This window comes from Suricata suricatta, chromosome 14 (genome assembly GCF_006229205.1).
Source record: "Suricata suricatta isolate VVHF042 chromosome 14, meerkat_22Aug2017_6uvM2_HiC, whole genome shotgun sequence".
Classification (NCBI taxonomy): domain Eukaryota; kingdom Metazoa; phylum Chordata; class Mammalia; order Carnivora; family Herpestidae; genus Suricata; species Suricata suricatta.
Window position 1 is genome coordinate 77,805,642 of NC_043713.1, and position 12,662 is coordinate 77,818,303.

The 12,662-nt window shown below is 46.9% G+C and overlaps 1 pseudogene; it reads right to left on the reverse strand.

The window, feature by feature from the left end:
• Window positions 1-10,808: 10,808 nt before the first annotated feature.
• LOC115277494 lies at window positions 10,809-11,404 on the reverse strand (annotated as a pseudogene).
• Between the last annotated feature and the right edge of the window lie 1,258 nt (window positions 11,405-12,662).

Sequence of the window (12,662 nt, forward strand, 5' to 3'; positions counted from 1 at the left end):
TTGTTTCTCCCTCTCTCTCTCTGCTCCTCCCCAGCTCACTCTCTGTCTCTCTGTCTCAAAAAATAAAGACATAAAAAATAAAAGAAAATAACCAAAGAAAAGAAAATAAGGCTGTGGAGAAATGGGAACCCGCATACAGTGCTGGTGGGAATGTTAACTGATGCACCTCCTTGGACAGATAGGCATGTCCTCAGATGATTGAACACAGTTGCCATATGAACCAGCATTTCCACCTCTGGCTATTAGGAGGGAATGAGGTGAAATGAAAAAACCCAAGAGAAATGAACAGATAAGGGAAAACACAAGACCGCACAAAAATTATACAAATGTTCGTAGCAACATTATTCATAATAGCCAAAAGGTGCAAACAACCCACATAGTCTTCAGCAGGTGGATGGATCAATACAATGTGGTATGTCCATATAATGGAATACTATTCAGCTCTAAAAAGAAATGAAGTATTGATTGGTGCTAGAACATGGGTGAATCTTGCAGGTATTATGCCAATAGAAAGTAGCCAGTCAAAAAAGACCATGCATTATTCATTTCCATTGGTTTGTAATGTCCGGAACAGGGAAATGTATCAGACAGATACAGAGAGAAAGTATCTCAGTGGTTGCTTAAGGCCAGTCAGTTGAGCATCCAACTTCAGCTCAGGTTATGATCTCACGGTTTGGGAATTCAGGCCCAGCGTTGGGCTCTGTGCTCACAGCTCAGAGCCTGGAGCCTGCTTTGGATTCTGTGTCTCCTTCTGTCTCTTCCCCTCCCCCACTCACACTTGGTCTCTCTCTCTCTCTCAAAATAAATAACCATAATTTAGAGGGGGAAAAAAGCCTAGACAAAGGGTGGGGGTCTAAAGAGGTGATAGCTAATGGGTACGGTTCCTTTTTGAAGCAGCAAAAACATTCTAAATTTGACTGTGATAATGGTTGCTCACAGCTGTGAATATACTAAAAATCACCGAATTGTAAACCTTAAATGGATGAATTCTGTGGTATGGGAATTACCTCTCAATAAAGCTCTGATAAAGATAGCCATTCAGCGCTTATGCTCAAAGAAACACAATCAGAAGGGATATTGCTGTCCAATACAAGAAGGAATTTCTGGACTCTTGGAGAACATGCTGAATAATGGTTATATGCTCCCCACCCCTGCTGTTGCTGTAACAAGTTACTGCAGACTTAGTGGCTTAATTCTATGCATAGTTATTATTATTATTATTATTATTATTATTATTATTATTAATCAGCTCTTTGGGTCTGAGGTCTGAAATCAATTTCACTGGGTAAAATCAAGGTGTCTGCAGGTTTCGGAGGCTCCCGGTAAGACTCCATTTACTTGTCTCTTCCCAGTTCTAGAACCCATGTTGGCTCCGGGCTCCTGTGAGCATCTTGGCATCGCTTTGACCTCCACTTCCATCTGCAAATCTCCTTCCCTGACTCTGACCTTCTGTCCTTCCTCTTTAAGGTCCTAGTGATACACTGGGCCCACTTGGATCTAATCCAGGATGACCTCCCTTCTCTCAAGATTCTAAACTTATTCACATCTCGAAAGTCCCATTTGCCATGTCAGGTAACATGTTTATAGGTTCTGGGGCTGTGGGCATCTTTAGGGGACCATTATTCTACCATCCCTTTATTATTATTTTCTTAATGTTTATTTATTTTTGAGAGAGAAAAGTTGGGCAGAGAGAGGAAGACACAGAATTCGAAGCAGGCTCCAGGCTCCGAGCTGTCCCCCCAGAGCCCAATGTGGGGCTTGAACTTATGAACTGCAAAATCATGACCTGAACCAAAGTTGGACACTCAACCAACAGAGACACCCAGGAACCTCATGCTATCCTTTTAAAAAGAAAGTGGTCCCTCACCTGTCCTCTGTGACAAGACAGGAGATTTTCAGAGGTCCCTTCTGGCCTGGTGCTTCTGATTTGTTCTTTTCATTTCTACCTTTCTTTGCTTTGCTTCCTTCCATTGGAACTGGTTGCATATTGAATGAGGGGGTCTTGGGCTCTCAGGTAAAGTTTCTGAGTCTTAGCTGTGCTACTTACTCGTTGTAAGAATGTGGGAGAATTAAGGAACTTCTTTAAGCCTAAGTTCTTCCTTATCAAAATGACAATTGTAATATCCAGCTCATAAAGTCGATGTGCATTGTAAGCAATGACCCAGGCACACGGGAGTGGTGCATTCATCAGAAGTCATTGTCATGGTCGTATTTCCCCCATTCTCACCTGTATCTCTTTCCTTTGTATCATGGGAATTTGTACATGCTATTGAAATACCTGGTCTCCTGTCTGTCGCTACACAGTGAGTTCCTTAAAGGAATGAATGATGGTCTTCTTTCTCTGAGGGTCTCGCAGTGAGCAGATGGATGGATGAATGGTTGGTGGAGGCACGGATAGGTGAATGGCAGATAGTGCACTGCTGAGTGGGCTAATGGATGAACGGGTGCATGGAGAGATAGATAATGGATAGGAGGCTGCAAATATTGTTTGTAAGTGTGGATGCATGTATATAGGTAAGTATGTAGTTATATATGCCTGTACGGGTTCACGGATGAATGCATATGTGCATGGAAAGATGACTGGCTGGCTGGGTGGCTGGGTGGGTGGGTGGCTGGGTGGGTGGATGGATGGATGGATGGATGGATGGATGGATGGATGGATGGAAGGGTATATGTATGAATAGATGGATGGGTATTTGGGTGGGTGCATGGATGGATGAATGGGTATTTGGATGGGTGCATGGATGGATAAATGGATGGATGGATGGTTATATAAATGCATGAGTGAGGGGATGGGTGTGTGCATAAATGAATAGATCAGTGGACGGATGGAAGTTTGGATGATTGAGTGCATGGATGGGCACATGTATATGTGTGTATGTGTGTGTGAATGAGTGCATGTATGCAGGTGTGGACATAGGGATAAACCGATGAATGGACTGATTAAGGGATGGATGATGGAAATATGCATACATTATAAATGGATGGATGATTGGATAGTTTTAAGGATGAATGAGTGATCATTTAAGCAACTGCATTCCAGCACTCAGAACATTATTTCCAGTCTAAATCTTTAACCCCGATATTTTCTCTGTACCCAAGCATGGGGAAAGAATATTCTCCAACGATCTACTCTGTGTCCCATTAAAGGAGGCCTGGGGAAGTGTGGCACCATGTTAAAACGACATGAATCAATATCACGCAGAAGGTCCGCTAGAATCATCTCTCCGTGCCTTTTCAGCATGGACTCCTCGGGGCGGGTTAGAAGCTTGGCCCAGCTTCCTCAGCACTCTGATAGGACCACAAGGGATCCCAGAGATCATTTGTTTCTACCCTCTCATTTTCCAGATGCAGAAGTCAAAACCTAGAGGAGGGAAAGGACTTGACCCAGGCCACATGGCAGATAAATGCCAGATCTGAAATAAGAACTCAGACACTCAGGCCAGGGTTCAGCTACGAGATGCCACCTGGCTTCACGTGTCCTGTCAGTCCTTTCTGTCCCCAGATGCCTCTCATGGCCAACCTCACATGCCATCCCCCAAGTAAAGAGACCTTCTCTCTCTCCGCCCCCCTCTCTCTCTTCCTCTGGCTCCAACACCCACAGGGCCTGAGAGCCAACCTGAACTTGCTCATCTCCTATGTGACAGTCATTAACTTGCTGCCAACACCTGGCCGGCTAAACAGTCGCGAGGATTCAGAGACAAGGAATTTGCCTTCTGTGGCTAGATCCCCAAGATACCCTCTGGGGTTTCAGCATTTAATGCTCCTGTCTCCTGACTTTCTAAAGGGAAATCTTTCTTCTCTTTCTCTTTCATTAGTGGAATAAAAGGGAAGAAGACAGACACACAGAGAGAGTTTGCCCTAGTTACTCAACAAAGACATACAACAAAGCCTGTGTTTGTTCACCCCTGAGGCCGTGGGGGGCCCTAGGAGTCCTCCTGTGATCTTCGGAGTGGTTGGCAGTGGCGAACTCAAGGCCTTTCCTGCTTGAAGCTTACATCCTCCCTTCCACCCCACTCCTCCCTCCTGCCCTGCCCGGGGAAGTCAGGTGGGTGGGTACTGGGCAGAACCCAGTTACCGTGGTTTTGCAAATCAGCCCCACCCATCTCTGGATTTCTGAACTTCTCAGTTTGAAAGAATCTGGACCCTTGTAGAGAGGAGCCCTCTCATCTGCTGGGGTCCCCTCACCTGGCCCCAGTGCTCTGTGGGGGCACAACAGCAATATCAGTAATAAGAGCTACCAAACACGAGACCGGGTACCGGCTTGACTCCATCTGCACCACAGCTCTGGGAGAGGTGTCCTTTGGGCGGCCCTATTGGATGGATAGAGAAACTAAGGCATGGGGAAGGCCACCTGGCTCAGGTCCCAGCCCTGTTTAATTATTGCCTTTTACTGGCACCTTACCAAACACTTAATCCACCTTAAGGCCTCACCAGGTAGGTCCTATTTTTATACCTATTTGTAGAGATGAGGATAGTAGGGACAGAGAGCTTGAGTCACTTGCCCAAGGACACAGCTGGAGAATGGCAGAACTCTATGCTGTCTCTGCTTGGCAATGACTTTTGTAAATTGTACTTAATGGAATTATCGAGTCATAAATATTTGGGGCTAGATGGGACTCTGAGGAATATCTAGCAAAAATATCATAGGTTCAGAAATAAGACCCACAGAGGCAAAGTGAAGGGCCCAATATCAGAGCTTTGTGAGCTGCGAACTTCTGGTGGAGTTATAAGAATTATTATATTTGAAATATTTAAATTATTATGATAATATTTAAATTATTGTCATACATTCTTATAGCATTATTAATATTTGAGTAATAATTATTATAGATTAAATATTTTAAATTATTATTATATTATTATTTTAAGAATTCCAACAGACCTTGGGGGATTTTTGTAAATGTGTACTGTGCAAATCACATTGCAAAGTCATTAAAATAATAATGACTAGTTGAGGTGCCAGGGGGCTCAGTGGGTTGAGTGTCTGGCTTCGGCTCAGGTCATGAGCTCATGGTTCGTGGGTTCCAGCCCCATGTCGGGCTCTATGCTGACAGCTCAGAGCCTGGAGCCTGTCTTCAGATTCTGTATCTCCCTCTCTCTCTGACCCTCCCCTGCTCATGCTCTGTCTCTCTGTCTCTCAAAAATAAACATTTAAATAAATAAATAAATAAAATTTAGCAGCAGTTGTCTGTGTGCTTCATGTTTATCTCAAAGGTGAGCTTCTCATTGGAGCAAAGGACCCTGGGTTTCCAGCGACGGCGGCAGTACAAAGCTGCCTTCTGAAATAAATGTAGGTGACAGCGAAGTGAGTCAGCACGCAGAATATCATTACACACACCAGTACAGGCAGTTTGTGACTGTTGCAAAAATCGTGACAATAATAAGGAATGCCCATTGTTTTGGGAGACATCACTCTGGATGAGAAGTGAGAGTTAGCAGATAGGAAGCATGGGGCACGAGTGCCTTTTCCTGATTCACATGAAGGTGCTTCATCTGTTGGGTGTGAGCCGGAAAGTTGGCAGCAGCTGGGTGGTTGCAGACAGGTATGGCTCGCTGCTATAACAATCCCCAAACTTCCATGGCTTGACCCAGTGGAAGTTTATCCAGTTGCACTAAAGGCCAATCAGAGGTTCCTCGGTGGTGAGACGTTTCCATGGGGTCATTTAGAGATCCAAGTTCCCTCCATCTGGTGGCTTTGCTCTCCTCTACGACCTTCATGTGTCCTGCCTCCATTTAGCTGGGAGGTGTCCATGGGCCAGGCCTGGATGTGCCCTTATCACTTCTGTCGCATTCCATTGGCCACACCTCTGTCATGTGACTACCCCTAACTTTGAGGGAGTCTGGGACATGCAGTCTAGCCATTTACTGGGGAGGAAAAAGAAGTGGGTCAGGTGAGCCACTGGTCCCTCTCTGTGGATTCAATTTATTTATTCAATATTCTGTCAAAATCTATTTATTCATTCAATATTTCAATACTGATTCATTCAATACCTGTTGAGCACCTACCAGGTGCTGAGCATTTTTGCACCTCGACTGAATTCAATAAAGTGATGGTTTTACCCTTTTCATATGTGTTTGGAGATCATTTATGAGAGGGCAAGGGCCATGTCTTAGACGTTATTCCCAAATACCTAACACTTAGCCAGACACATAAATGGTTTGTGGGAAAGAACATAGAAAAGAAGTTTCTAGAAACAAGAACTACACTAGATGTGTACTGGACTAACCACCAGGATCCTCATCCACACCATTGTCTTATGAGCCAAGAAAAGACTTCCAAGGCTAAAAGGAAGAATGCCTTTGGCTTGGTTCCCATATCTTGTTGCCATGGGGACACGCTGTCTGGCTTGGGGACCCTGGAAGGTCTTCAGAGAGCCTCCTATTAATGAGCCTGGTCTCCCTTCTTTCATCCAAGGCACAGGCAGTATTTTCTGCTTAACAAGATCTATATGAACTTGCCTGTTGAACTCATCTCAAGTGAATTCCTACAAAAAGTGGGGTTCAGAGTATCTCAGGAGCATGGTGAGTATGGTTAGCTCTTTCTAAAATGCTGAGTGCATTCTGCCACTCTTTCTTAAAAAGTTTGTTCATTCATTCATTCATTCATTCATCTAACTTATATTGAATCCAAATCCTACCCAGTCCCTCATGTAAGTCTTATCTTTGGACACCCACTTTGGGGAGGGTTTGTGGGTCTTGGCAATCCTTCTCCATGGACCCTGATGACACCACCCACAAACACTCATAATTTTCTGGGACATTTTTCTCCTCTTCACGTGACTCCCATAGCTAATCTCACACTAGTCAAACACATACCCTTCAACATATATTTCAGAACCCTTTCTAATGTCATCAACATTATTTATAAGTATCATTCCATTATCTCCATAGTAATTTGGTTCTCTATCAAAGATTGTTAATTAGGAAAGGACATAATAAGATTAGATATATTTTTGTTTCACTGTAGAATCCTAATGCTGGGGCAGTATGGAAGGTGGGGTGCCCTACCAGCGTTAGGCAAGTGACATCATCTTCCCAGCCTCACCTTTCCCATCTCTGAAATAGGTCTATTGTGGTAGTCACATCACAGAGCTGTTTGAAGGCTCAGGATAATTTGTGTAAAACATTCCATGGAAGACTTTCTAAATGACAATTTGTAGAATTTAAAGATATTTATAATTTCTAATTCATATAAAGCCACTCTTTTTTTAATGTTATGTAAATTTGTTAATGTTTGTTTATTTTTGAGGGACAGAGCATGAGCAGGGAGGGGCAGAGAGAAAGGGAGACACCGAATCTGAAGCAGGCTCCAGGCTCCGAGCTGTCAGCACAGAGCCCGATGTGGGGCCCGAGCTCGTGAACCCTGAGATTGGGACCTGTGCCGAAATCGGATGCTTCACCGACTGAGCCCCCAGGGTCCCCCCTATAAAGCACTCTAGAGCAACACTGGGCATGTGGGGGGCGCTCTGAGAGTTCACTGGCATCTTTATGGCTCTGGCATCAAAGGGGTTTTTGTGGCCCAGGCATGAAAGATTGGAGCTCGTTGAGGGAAGGATGGGGAGCTGGATGTGGGCTCTGTTGGCCCTGTGACCCCCTAGCTCTCCTCCCCCTCGGCGTGTTCTTAGTCCAGGGACCAGCTGAGCTGGGCTTATGCGTGTAGATGACCCAAAGCCTTAGGACCAAGAGGCACAGACCCCTCTGCTATCTCTTGTGTTCACACTTCTATTCGAAGAAGACTCTGGGGTCTAGGGTGTCTGATTGTGCCACAGCCTAAGGGAAGCCTCCTTCCCACGTTGGAAAATGCTGTTGGGGTCACTTTGCCCTCTGGTTAAAAGCCTCCTGTGGTGTCTCCTTGCTCTCACGATAGAAGGGGAGTGCATACATGTCCAGGACACACGCCTTCTCTCAGAAGTGAGCTCTGTGATGGAGTGAAGCACACAGCATGAGTTTTCAAGTGCGTTCTTGGAACCTGCACCTGTGGAGAGGAGAGGGAGGGTGCAGGAGCTGACAGAGGAGTTGCAGCCCTGCCCCTGGACTTGGCCAACCCAGGGAGGACCCCGGAGCCCAAAGGCCTTCCGAGTCATTTTACACTGCACTGGCATGATCAGACCTTTATAGTCCTTATGAAGGAATCAGTCACTGGACATAGATCCCCCTGAGAAGGAGTGTGACCTTGGGCTAGGTGGCCCGCTGCTCCTGGAGGACTCCTTGAAGAGGCTGATGGCTGAAGGTCAACTCAATGGCTCACAGTACTTTTGGCAGCTGGGGTGACACATTGTTGCTTGAAGAGATCTAGAGAGCGTGTCTCTGTGTCCACCTCAGTGGCCATCTAGGTCCTGCCTGATCTGGATCCGCCTGATCTCCCCAGTGGAGGTTTTCTCTCACTTAATTTCCCTTTCCACCTCTCTTCGCTGGCCACACTGACCTCCTGTCATCGCAGATGCCACATACTGTTTTGTGTCACAGGGCCTTTACACGTTCAATACCTGAAGTGCTCTTCTCTGCCTGTTTTTATCTGGCCAACATCTACTTGTGCTTTTCAGTTCAAATGTCACTTCCTCCTGGAAGCCTTCCTTGAAACTCAGATACATTCAGAACCCCCTCTTTTGTACAAGGAAAAGACTTCCTGTTTGCCATTTGCAATTTCAGATTTATTTGTGTGCCTCTTTTCCTGAGAGCTCTTTTCCTCATGCAACTCAAAGCTCCATGAGCTCACGATCTAGGGGGCCTAGGGTTCACCACCATGTCTATCTAGTTTATGGGAGTGCTCAAGAATGATCAGTTTCCTCTGCCCTGTTCCCACTGCGCTATAAAAGACATCTTTCTTTGGCATCGTTTTTATTTTGACCGCTCCCCTCCCAAATGCATTCATAGGTTCTGATATTCAGGACTTTCCATTACGAGGACATCGAAGTAGAGAACAGATCCTATTGCTTAGCCTTTCAGTCAAACCCTGAAATATATTTAAAACAATGGCTTTGGTGAAAGGCAAACGTGACTTTGAATCTTCATTCTTCCACTTGCTAGCTGTGCTACCTGGAGCAAGCCCCTTTGCTTCTCTGAGCTTTTGCCTTCTCCTTGGGAAATCGCCCCCTACCTCTTAGGATACCCTGGGACCTTGTGCAGAGCCCAGCATAATACCTGACACGCAGTAGGTGCTCAGTGAACACTGCTTGCTTGTGTCTTCTCGGATGCAGCCTAGACTCTCGCCACATCTCTGTCTGTCAAGAAAACAGACACGTCTCAAACAAACATGCTGACTTAATTGCCTCCTCTCCTGGCTGCCGACCTCACAGGGCCCAAGAATTGTTTGCCTTGGAAGATGTGCTGATGGCTCCTAAGGTAGTTTGTTTAACTGATGGCCTTTGAGGGCTGGGTCTGGGGATCGGGAGACCCAGAGGCTCCTGGTCAGGTCAAAGGGGACTTGGCCAACAAGCTGGGACAGAAACCTCCTGGGATCAGGATGCAAAGAGGAGTGACTGCTCATGTCTGCTGCTTTTGGAAAGACAGCTCTACATGCCGCCTATGGGCACACAGGGGAGGCCTCTTCATTCCTTGTGGATGGCTTGACATTTAAACATGCCGGACAAGAGGACGTATATTCACGGCCCATAGGGTTCCTGGTGTGGGATCCTCTGTTCCAGATGTTGGATGGCAGATGTCGGTGATGGGGTTTCACGGCATGCATCTGGTCCCTACACCTTTCTTCCTGTTCCTCACCTTCATTAACTACTATCTGTTGGACTCTCGCGGTGAACTCGGCACCAAGCCCTGGTCACAGCTGCAGCTGGGTTCACTTGTCACGTTGGCATGTCCCTCATAAGCAAAGTGCAAAGTGAATTATAATGCTGAATGCATCCAGGGAGCTTATGAAAAGGAGCCCTATGGGGGAGTTCTTCAGTAACCAATTAATTATTTTGCCATGTAAAGTCTTTATTATTTGCCGCTCTTGTAAATTTGGTGGTTGCTCATCATCTGTCTATCCATCCATCGTCCTCCTTTTCCCTTATTCACCTATTCATACAGGTAATCTTTTACTCTTCAGCCATTGTCCATCGATTCATTCACACATTCAGCCAGCCAGCCACTCATCCATTCCTCCATATTTTATGTATCTACCCATCTACCCTTCCATCTATCCACCTTTCTAGCCATGCACCCAGCCAGCCATGCATTTATCCATCCATCCGTCCGTCCATCCATCCGTCCATCCATCCATCCAACCATCCATCCATCTGTCCGTCCACCCATCTGTCCACCCATCCATCCATCCATCCATCCATCCATCCATCCATCCATCCATGCATTCATTGATCCACCCCCCCATCTGTCTAACCACTAAGCATCCATTTAATTATTCACACACTTTCTCCTCAATTCTTTAATTAATTATTCCTTCAGTGGACTTTTACGGAGCAATTACCGTGTCCCTAGTCTCATTCTGGGTTTTGGAAAAATAAGACTCTAGCTTTTAGGGAGCATGTGGTCCCCAGGGTGAACCAACATATCACTAGACATGATATTCAGCCAGATGGGGAGGCGGGGGGAGACGAGGGTTTCTTAAGGCTGGACACAGCTTTATGCTGAGGAGATGGCAGTGATGTCCGAAACCCCGAGTGTCCTAGGATGGGTTCTTGGCCTTTTTTTTTTTTCTTACTATGAAAATGCCTTAATCATGGCATTGTACAGCACGTGACGTCAGGACAGGCAGCGCAAGTATCCACAGAGTCGAGGCTATCGGAGGACAGGCTGTGAGTGACGAAAGGCTCACACAGCCTCCATGCTCTGGCAGATACCAGAAAGCTCTAGGCTACTTCCTTCTCAAACTCGCCCTCCTCCTCGGCTGTGGCATCCGGCTATGGTTGGCACACGGACCCCCGGTCATTCCTGCTGCTCTCAGCCTCAGTGAGCCCCATGTTGCCCATGCCCTCCCCTGTGCATGGGGGCAGCGTGGCCCTGGCCATGAATTGCTCTGAGAGGTGCTTGAACAGCTCCTCGATGGCCGTGTTGTTGCCGATCAAAGGGGTAGATGTTTTTAGCCCCCGGGTGGGATGTTCCCACGTGATTGGGGATCCACTCCACAAAAGAGCTGAGGTTCTTGTTCCGGATGTTAAGCATCTGCTTGTGGAGATGCGGCCCCTGAACACGGCATCCCCGGTCAGGTAGCAGCTATGGTGAAGGTCACGGTCGGCCGTTGTGTTCCTGGCACTTACCATCTGTGGGGTGAGCCGGGGCACCATCAGGACCAGTGCTACTGGCTGTCCTGGCTGGCCAGTGGGGTGAATCTGGGCATGAAGAGATGCGGGCGGGGGGAGGGGACCACACTGAGAGCCAGCTTGCCCTGGTCAGTGTCGACCTGGGCAGGAAAGCACTGGCAGCTACTGCTCCTAGTAGCTGACATAAGGAGGCGGAAGTCCCTGAGGTGGGTGTGGTCTGTTTTAGGGGTTTGGAAGCAGATGTCAGAGAGGGCCTCCTTCCCAGTGCATTGGGTTTCGCCTGTTTTCTAGAACCCGGTGGACTAGATTCCTTTACTTTTAAGAAATGGACGCGATCCATAAAATAGAGGGAAGATGGCAAGTTAACTTTACCCTTCAAAATCCTCAGCCCCTTTTACGATGTCTGTTGGGTTTTCAACTGGGTTCCCTTTCTAGCGACCTGACGTAAATATCGACTCGGAGACAACTCACATATCCAATGGTACAAAACTGTTCATATGGGTCATGGTACATCCAAATAGTAGGCTTTGTGCAACTTCTAAAATGCCAAAGGCAGAAGCGTATGGGCTGATAGCAAAGGGTTCAAGGTGTATTTTTTAAACACAGAATGTTAAGCTGCTGATCCGTGTGTCTGGTCCCGTCCCTCTGTGCATGGGGAGGCGGGGGTGTGAGACGCACCATGTAACCATGGCCCATCCCGGTTACAGAAGCTCACTCCGTAGTTTGAGGCTGCGAGGAGGAACTTTCTAGAAGAACCAGGGCCTACCTCTCCTCACCACTGTGTTCCCCAATCTAGAACACAGTCCACGTTCAATAAATACCTGCCGAGCTGTTGAATGAATGATGAAAACAATTCCCTGTCATTATTTGCCTCTGGGACTTTGGGCTTCTATTTTATTACATAAAATACATAAACAGTAACATTGAAAAACAAAGTCAAAATATATCATCCTCAAAGCATTCAGCCTTCCTGCTCTCCAGGAAGGGACCACATACTTGGGGTGACTTGTGCCTATTTATCCAAACATGTTCATGTCCAGTTAGGGAAGGAGACCTTCTGTGTTTCAAGCTCTGCCTCCCCCAACGGGGAAATACCAGACCTGTCTGCGAAAACAAACAGCCACTTGTGTGTGTGTGTGTGTGCATGTGAGTATGTGTGTTCCGGCCCAGCCACTTAGGCCTGTAAAACCCCGGACCCCCTTTCTGGGGTCGGAGCCTCCATTAGGGAGCTGTTGACAGTCCCCCCCACCCATCCCTGACCCGACCTCTTGCACAATTGCCAGGGACGACTCAGCAGCTTAGAAAAAGGAAGAAAACAAACAGAAAAGTCGGCCGAGCCTGTTTGTTCTGAGGAAACTCACGGAGGTGTTTGGCAGTCAGTAAAGGCCAGCTCGGTTCTTGTTTTCCAAGGAGGAGGCAGGGGCAGAGGCGGGGGTGGGAGGG